The sequence below is a fragment of the Marmota marmota genome, unplaced genomic scaffold (genome assembly GCF_001458135.2).
Source record: "Marmota marmota marmota unplaced genomic scaffold, marMar, whole genome shotgun sequence".
Classification (NCBI taxonomy): domain Eukaryota; kingdom Metazoa; phylum Chordata; class Mammalia; order Rodentia; family Sciuridae; genus Marmota; species Marmota marmota.
Window position 1 is genome coordinate 22,800,578 of NW_026000093.1, and position 8,997 is coordinate 22,809,574.

Below are 8,997 nucleotides of genomic sequence, written 5' to 3' on the forward strand. Positions count from 1 at the left end.
CACCTCTCATCCCTGTTTAATGTTAATCTTCTTCTCATGCTCTTCGTCCCTACTCTGTTCTTAGTTACTCTCCTTATATCAAAGAAGACATTTGGCATTTGTTTTTTAGGGATTGGCTAGCTTCACTTAGCATAATCTGCTCTAATGCCATCCATTTCCCTGTAAATTCTATGATTTTGTCATTTTTTAATGCAGAGTAATACTCCATTGTGTATAAATGCCACATTTTTTTTATCCATTCATCTATTGAAGGGCATCTAGATTGGTTCCACAGTCTTGCTATTGTGAATTGTGCTGCTATGAACATCGATGTAGCAGTGTCCCTGTAGCATGCTCTTTTTAGGTCTTTAGGGAATAGACCAAGAAGGGGAATAGCTGGGTCAAATGGTGCCTCCATTCCCAGCTTTCCAAGAAATCTCCATACTGCTTTCCAAATTGGCTGCACCAATTTGCAGTCCCACCAGCAATGTACAAGTGTACCCTTTTCCCCACATCCTCGCCAGCACTTGTTGTTGTTTGACTTCATAATGGCTGCCAATCTAACTGGAGTGAGATGGTATCTTAGGGTGGTTTTGATTTGCATTTCTCTGACTGCTAATTAAAATCAGAGCTGAAATTAATGAAATCGAAACAAAAGAAACAATTGAAAAAATTGACAAAACTAAAAGTTGGTTCTTTGAAAAAATAAACAAAATCGACAGACCCTTAGCCATGCTAGCGAAGAGAAGAAGAGAGAGAACTCAAATTACTAGCATACGGGATGAAAAAGGCAATATCACAACAGACACTTCAGATATACAGAAAATAATCAAAAATTATTTTGAATCCTTATACTCCAGTGCCTTATATTTTATGACAACTTTCTGTTTTACTTCCCAAGATACATCGAGATGAAAAAATTAAACAAATCTGCTCTAGCTTTTTTTCTGACCTTGTGCTGACTGATTTCTTTTTGTTATTGTTGCTCATTGGTGTTTGTTTACCTGATTATTTTTAGTTTGTTACTCAGGCTGATCCTTTGGGTCCAGAGGAAATGCAGCTGAATTCTCAGAACAGGCTTTGAAGTCTCCTGTGCACTATCAGATTTCTTCATCAAACCTCCTGGAATGAAACCCCTGGACCACAAGTCCCATATGTTCTTTAGCAAATACTTAGACCTAATATCATTTTTTAACACGTTTTCTTGAGATTTCATATAACATGAAACGATGAATGAATGTAGATTTAGGATTTGCCTTCTGAGAAAATTAATTTATCCATGCCTCATTTCCCTCTCTGTAAAAGAATGACTATAATGCTTATCTTTCAGAAATGTTATGAGAAATAGATAAAATAATGCATGTGTGGTATCTGAGAAAAGGGTTTAAGGTATAATCTCAGAAGGCATAGTCCTGAAGACCACAATCCCAAATGTTAAATTTCCCTAAAATCTGGAAAGATCAAACTCAAAAATATAATTCTTATAAACATGTTAAAATGTTTTAAAACATTTATTTATATTTTTAAAAGGGAATTAATTTTTTAATGTTGAGAAATACACAAATAATAACAAGTAATCCCTAGGTCATTTTACACAGTAGAATGAGCAATAGTACATTTTTTGCAAGTATAAACAGGTTTACAAATAGCCTCATGGGTATCACATTTATGAACAGATGAACTGTTTTCATAAAGAAATAGGTAAAAAGCAAAACACGTAAGCACATATCACTATAGTTAGTAATTGTGTGCACCCACCTTTCAGTAGAAAGCCGAAATGCCATGAAGGACAACCCAAGTCTTTTGACAATACTGATTAAAAATTACAATAGGTCACCATGGTATATGCAGTGACCCAAAGATCTGAGATGTCCAGGAATTTTACCTCTCACAAGTACATGTGTACAAAAAACACATCTCTTTATTTACTGAGGAGGTTTGAATGTTTTCACATGCCTGCACAATACTTCCACACGAAATCAACGTTGCAATAATAAATTTTTAGCAAGTCAAATTTACAAAATAAGTTAAAAACAAATTAGAATGTTCTAAAAATGTTTATATAATTTACACCTTCAGCATTGTAAATGATACAAAGATAAAATACATGGCATGGTGCTTTGTCAAAAATGATGCTTACAATTTTAAATAGTGGGAAGGGATTAAAAATAGCACTAAAAGAAAAGTTGACATTTGAAGAAATATATTATGGGTATAGATGGTGGCAATTGCACAGAGGTAGTCTTTAAAAGCTGGCCAATCTTCATGACCATTATATTATGACCAACTGTATTTTGAAGTTTCAAGTCATTATTAATAACTGTCTTTTTTTTCCTTTTATGCCTTGGGTCTCTTTGGAAAATATGGTTCATATTCATTATCTTCATGGTACTGCTCTTTTGATTCCATACATACTGATGTAGGCATTCCCTACTAAATTTTCCCATCTTCTGCCCCCTTCCCATGCTTCTAATGCTGCTTTGGGTACATGTCAATCCATCCTGTATATGCTCACATACAGACCACAAATTTGGTGGAAAGAACACTGGGGATTGAACAGCAACATTACTTCATTACGTGTCTTCTTATCCTGCCTTGAAAATAATTATTTTGGAACCAACCAGTGCCTTTGCTGGGTTCTTCAGGAAAATATGATTTTAGTTCATTCAAATCTCCTGGAATTTATTAGTCAATGCAGATTAAATGATGCATTTTTAAACCCACATTTTCGTCATTGCTGTATCACATGGTGTGTTAGTTTTTCATTCTTGTGACCAAAATACATGACAGGAACAACTTAGAGGAGGAAAAGTTCATTTTTACTTTTAGTTTCAGAGATTGAGTCCCTTGTGGGCCTGAGATGAGGAAGAAGGGCGGAGCTGATAAAAGCTATTCATCTCATGGCAGCCAGGAAGCAGAGGAGGTCACTAAGGCAAAGGGGACAAATATATAAACCCCAGAGGCAATCCCCACAACCCCTATGACCTGCTCTCTCCAGCCCCAACCTATCTGCCTATAGTTCCCATGCAGTATGGTATCCTTTCAAATTATTGATTTATCAAATGGATTAATCCATCAATTGTATTAGAGCTCTCATAATCTAATGATCTCACTTCTGAACATTCTCGCATCGTCTCACACATGAGCTTTCAGGGGACACCTCATATCCAAACCATAACACAGGGTCAATCTTTACCCCCCAATTTGGCTTTGGACCCTTCTTATGTAACCTTTTTCCCTCCCCAAAGGAATTGCAGCTTTCGGCTCTCAGAATTTCAACACTCCAGATTTTAATCTGTCAGAATTTGGGGGATTTTTAAAATTTCAACATTTAGGTTTATGATTAACACCACTATAAAATAAATGCTCAACAAATAGAAATTCACCCTCTGATTTCCTTCAAATAGGTGAGGATTTAATTTTTTGAAAACGGTGGTAAGACTTCATTTTATAACTGCCTTATTCAGGGTTTGAATGGAAACTTATGGAGGTCAGGTAATAACGAGATTTCCAAATGACTCCAGTGGTTCTGCAGATCAGATTTGCGCTGGATTCGTAAATGTACTAGAAGAGGTCAACAAAACTCTGCCTCCTTACTAGGTGATACCACTCTAATCACACATCTTTTCCATCACCTTCAAAAATAATTTAAAATAGTCTGCTTTTATATGGGGAAAAGAGCAGTTCACATCTACTGCCTTTCCCCAGGTTTATGTTAATGTTCCTACTTGCAGCCACAATATATTTGACAAGCATATTAATTGACTTAAAATTCTACAGAATGATAAATTGATCTGATGTATTGATGACCTCAAATAACACACAAAAATAGAGCAAGTACACTGAAGGCTTTCCTAAAGCAGATGAGTGTCGAAAGAATAATAAATGAATTGCTATATTAACCATGTGTAAGTCGATTGATGTGTGTCCACAAGCCAAGACAACTTTTCTAAGGCAAAGAGTGAGCTATGACTCCATGCACCCCTTACTATTAAGAAGTATAATGTGCCAGGCACGGTGGCACATGCCTATAATCCCAGAGGATCAGGAGGATCCCTAGTTCAAAGCCAGCCTCAGCAAAAGTGAAGCGCTAAGCAACTCAGTGAGACCCTATCTCCAAATAAAATACAAAATAGGGCTGGGGATGCAGCTCAGTGGTTGAGAACCCCTGAGTTCAATCCCTGATACCAAAAAAAAAAAAAAAAAAAAGGAAGAAGAAGTGTAATGCTTGTCTGAACTGTTTGAGTTATACGATAGCATAAGCCACATTTGAGAGTATTGTCTTAATCTGGGTGGAAGGGAACAACAAAAGATTTTGTAGCCAGTCTAAGCTGTGCTTTAGCCTTTCCTGCCACTTATAAATTCATGGGTGGAACAGAGAACACTATTTGAAGTTTCTGGCAAGTTCCAGAAAAAGGGTTCTAATACTAGGCCATACCTTCTTCAGTAAAGACTTACTTATCAATTAAAAAACAGATTCTACTTCTGTTTTCCAGTCTGTCATGCAAAGAGTTTAGAAGTCTTGACCTCATCCTAATAACAAGTGAAAAGATTAAAAAAACAAAACATCTCAGAAATAATTAAGTCTTCTTGGATCCACCACCAAAGTGAGGTCAAAGGATAAACACAGCCAAAAAAACTGGAGAGACAGTTAGGCAGATACAGAGAATCACTTGTTAGCTGGAAAAAATCCAGCTAAATATTTAGAGATTAAACAATACACTTCTCAATAACAGTTGGGTCAAGAAAGAAATCTTAAGAGTAATTTTAAATATGCTGAACTAAATAAAAAACTAAAATACAATTTATCAAAATTTGTTAGTTGCAGCAAAAGTAGTGCCTACAGGGAAATTCATGGTATTTAATACATATGTTAAAAAAAGAAGGAAGATCTAAAATCAATAATCTATGCTTCTGCCTTAGAAAGCTGAATTTGAATAACAAATTAAATGTGCAGAAGAAAAGAAATAAGAAAAATTAAAGCAGAAGTCAAGGAAATTTAAAATAGGAAATCAATGAAGTAAATCAACAAAATCAGAAGCTGGTTCTTTCAAAAATATCAATAAAATTGATAAATATTTACCCAGGCTTAGGAAAAATTAAAAACATGGATTCCTAATATCATTAAGGAAAGAAAACATTAACTATAGAAACTATGGGCATCGAAAGGATAAGAAAGAAATACTATGGGGCTGGGGTTGTTGCTCAATGGTTAGAGCACTTGCCTAGCATATATATGTAAGGCACTGGGTTAGATTCTCAGCACAGCATATAAATAAATAAATAAAATAAAGTTCCATCAGCAACCAAAAAATACATTTTAAAAAAATAAATAAAAAAGAAAGGAATACTATGAACATGTCTGTGTTCACAAATGTGATAATCTAGATGAAACAGACCAATTCCTTAGAAGGTATAATCAGCCAAAAGTCTTTCAGGAAAAATAGATAATCTGAATTTTCCTAATCTATTAAAAATTGAATCAGTAACTAATAAATTTCTGAAACAGCACCAGGTCCAGACAAGTTTACTGGTGAATTTTTATCAAACACTAAAGGAAGAAACTATACCAATTTTCTACAATCTCTCCCAGAACATAGAAGCAGAGGTAACATTTCCCAACTCATCTTTAAGGCCAGAATTCTCTCTCTCTCTCTCTCTCTCTCTCTCTCTCTCACACACACAGGAAAGAAAACTCTAGTCTAATCTCTCTCATGAACATAAATGCAAACATCCTCAATAAAATATGAACAAATCAAATTGACAATATATGAAAATAATTACATACCAAAACTAAATGGTATTTGTCTCGGGTTAAAAAAAAAGGCTGGTTCAACAAAGTCAGTTAATATAATTTATCATATCAGTAAGCAAAAGAAGAAATATCACATGATCACATAGTAGATGCAAAAAAAAAGGAGCATTTGACAAGATCTAACACTCATTCATTATTAAAGAAAAGAAAACTTCTCAGCAAACTAGAAATAGTGAGGAATGTAATCACCTCTATAAAAAAATGTCTACACAAAATCTGAACCTAATAGCTAGCACTATGCACCAGGTGAAAAACTAGAATTTTTCTGGCTAATATCAAAACAAGACAAGGATGCCCCCTTTCACCATTTCATTTCAATATCATTCTTGAAGTCCCAGTTGATGCAAAAGACAAAAATAAAATAAAATAAAATAAAAATTATAGTGATTTAGAAGGAAGAAATAAAACTGTCCATATTCACATCTGACATTCATGTAGAAGGTCTAAAAAATTGACATAAAAACTCCTGAAAATGAAAATCAAATATAATTAAGGTTGTAGGATACTAATTTAATATACAAAGTCATCAATTTCTTACATAGCATGAAAAAAGTGGAATTTGGTTTCAAAAACACATTATTCTCTACATTAGCACTCTTGTAATATATTTAGGAATAAATCTAACAGCATATGTATCAGATCTGTATGAGGAAAACTGTAAAACTCTGATTAAAAATTAAAATAATTGGAGAGATAATCTATGTAAATGGACAGGAAGACTCAATGCTATCAAAATGTCAGTTCCTCTGACATTGGAAATTAGATTATAGATATTATTTGACCTATACATTCAAAGCAATCCCAATCAAAAGTTCTGTAAGTTGCTTTGCAGATATCGAAAAACTGATCTCTCAGTTTATATAGTAAGGCAAAAGACCCAGAATAGCTGATTCAATATTGAAGGAGATCAAATCAGAAGATTATATCACCCAAACTCTAGATGTACTATAAAGCTACAGTAGTCTAGACAGACATAAGAAGACACAGATAATGCCAAATGCTAGTAAGGAAGTGGAATAAAAGAAACAATCTTTGCTGGTGAGAATGGAAAATGCTATAGCCACTTTACAAGACATTTGCCTGTTTCTTGTAAAACTATATGTAATCTTACCATCTAATCCAAAAATTACATTTCTGTGTTTACCCAAATAAATTAAAAACTTAGGTCCACACAAAAGCCTAAACATACATTTTATATCAACTTTATTCATAATTGCAAAAAATTCAGAGCAACTAAAATAGTCTTCAGTAGATGAATGGACACATAACTGAGGTACATCAGGATTATGAAATAGTATTTAGTACTGAAACAAAGTAACAATCATATCCTAAAGGAACATGGAAGGGACATCAATGCATATTACCAATTGAAGCCAATCTTAAAAGGCTGCACTCTAGTTGTTAAAATCATGTGACATCCTAGAACAGATAAAACAGAAAACAGTAAAAAAAAAAAAAAAGACCTGTGATTGTGTGGGTGAATATGTGTTTAATTTTAACAAATGTACCACTCTGTTGCAAGATATTGACAGTATATAAGGTTCGTATGTACGAGTGCATGCAGTGCTCACGAAGATAGAGGGTACGTGGAAATTTGCTGTACTTTGTTCAATTTTTCTGTGAACCTGAAACGTCTCTAAAAAATAAAAAGTTTACTAATTTAAAAAATAAAATAAATTTTGACATGCTCCTAAGTCTTTTTGGGCATTAGGAACCTGACTACACAATACCAGTCAATGACTATGCTAAGAGCAGCCCATTGTGAACTATCAGATTCTCAAAGTCTTAAGGTTAGTAGGTTCAAAAGCAATCCCCATATAATTGAAAAGATGCACTGGAGATCACTCTTGGGCTGGTCCAGCCTGCAGTAGTAAGATGCATGTAAATGTGGCTCAGACCCTCATTCTACCTATCACTATTCGGCTGACATCATTCCTTTACCGCCTACTTATGTCCCTATGAAGTTTCCCTATTTCCAGCAGGTGTGGTAGGCAACTGTTTAAGCCTGACTTAATGGATGAATTGGTTTAATATGTGAGATCAAGCCAAAAATGAGCTGCTGCTAAATAACACTCCCACTCGGAGCTGCTCCTAAAGGATAGTGATGAGCGTAAGTCCTCTCAGTAGGTAGAACCATGAGCATCCCAGCTCATCAACTTTGAATGAAGGAATACAAATAGCATGGGATCAGAATATATATAATAGTTTTGTTGGTTGGTCAAGGGCCTTACTATGATCTGAATGTTTCTGTGCCTCCAAAATTCATTCACTGAAATCAATTCTAGGTGGCAGGGCCTTTGGAAGGAAATTAGGTCAGGAATAGGAATATTGCCCTTGAAAAGGAGACCTAAGAGACTCCCTGCCCTTCCACCATGTGAAAACACAGTAAGAAGGTGCAAGCTGAATTAGAAAGCAAGACCTCACCAGACACTGATTCTGCTGGCACCTTGATCTTGGACTTCCTAGCCTCCAGAAATGTGAGAAATAAATTAATGTTGTTCATAAGCTAGCTAGTTTGTGAAATTGTATTACAGCCACTCAAATGGACTAAAAGAAGTCTAGAATATGAGAAGAATGTAAAGCAAGGAGACTAAAGGAAGAAACATGAATGAAACCGTGAAGTGGCACAAACTGGGAACCTATCTGTGCTCATGTCATTGCCCATCAGAGGCTATATGAAGGATGCATTCAAGAATCTAACAAACTGGATGATTTATCTAGTGAAAGTCAGGTAGGCCTTGTCTTTAACCACCAGGGTCATTAGAGGACAATGGAGAAAGTATTCTTGGTGGTAGGATTGGAACCTACTCAGGGATGTGAGCTTCCTCCCACCAGTGCTACCACAGAAGTCTGACCTAACAGCTGAGATCAATTCTTAGCCCGTGGTATGGTATCAAGCTCAAGGAACCAGATTGCTGGTTAATTGCAATGAATCTCTGAATTCTGAAAAAGTCAACAATTGGCTCTGTATGGAATTGACACCTAAACCAGAGGAGTTTACTTTCAGGTCATTGTGCTTCTGCTACACCACAGCGAGAGTTCTAAGAGCACCTAGTTAATTGGCACATTATCCTGGGTGTATATATATATATATATATATTTTTTTTTTTCTGGAAATAAAAAATACTGTTGAAAATATAATGGAAGTTACTGGCCAGGAGAGGGAGGTAATATCGTCAATATCCTCAGGGACATCTCTAAAG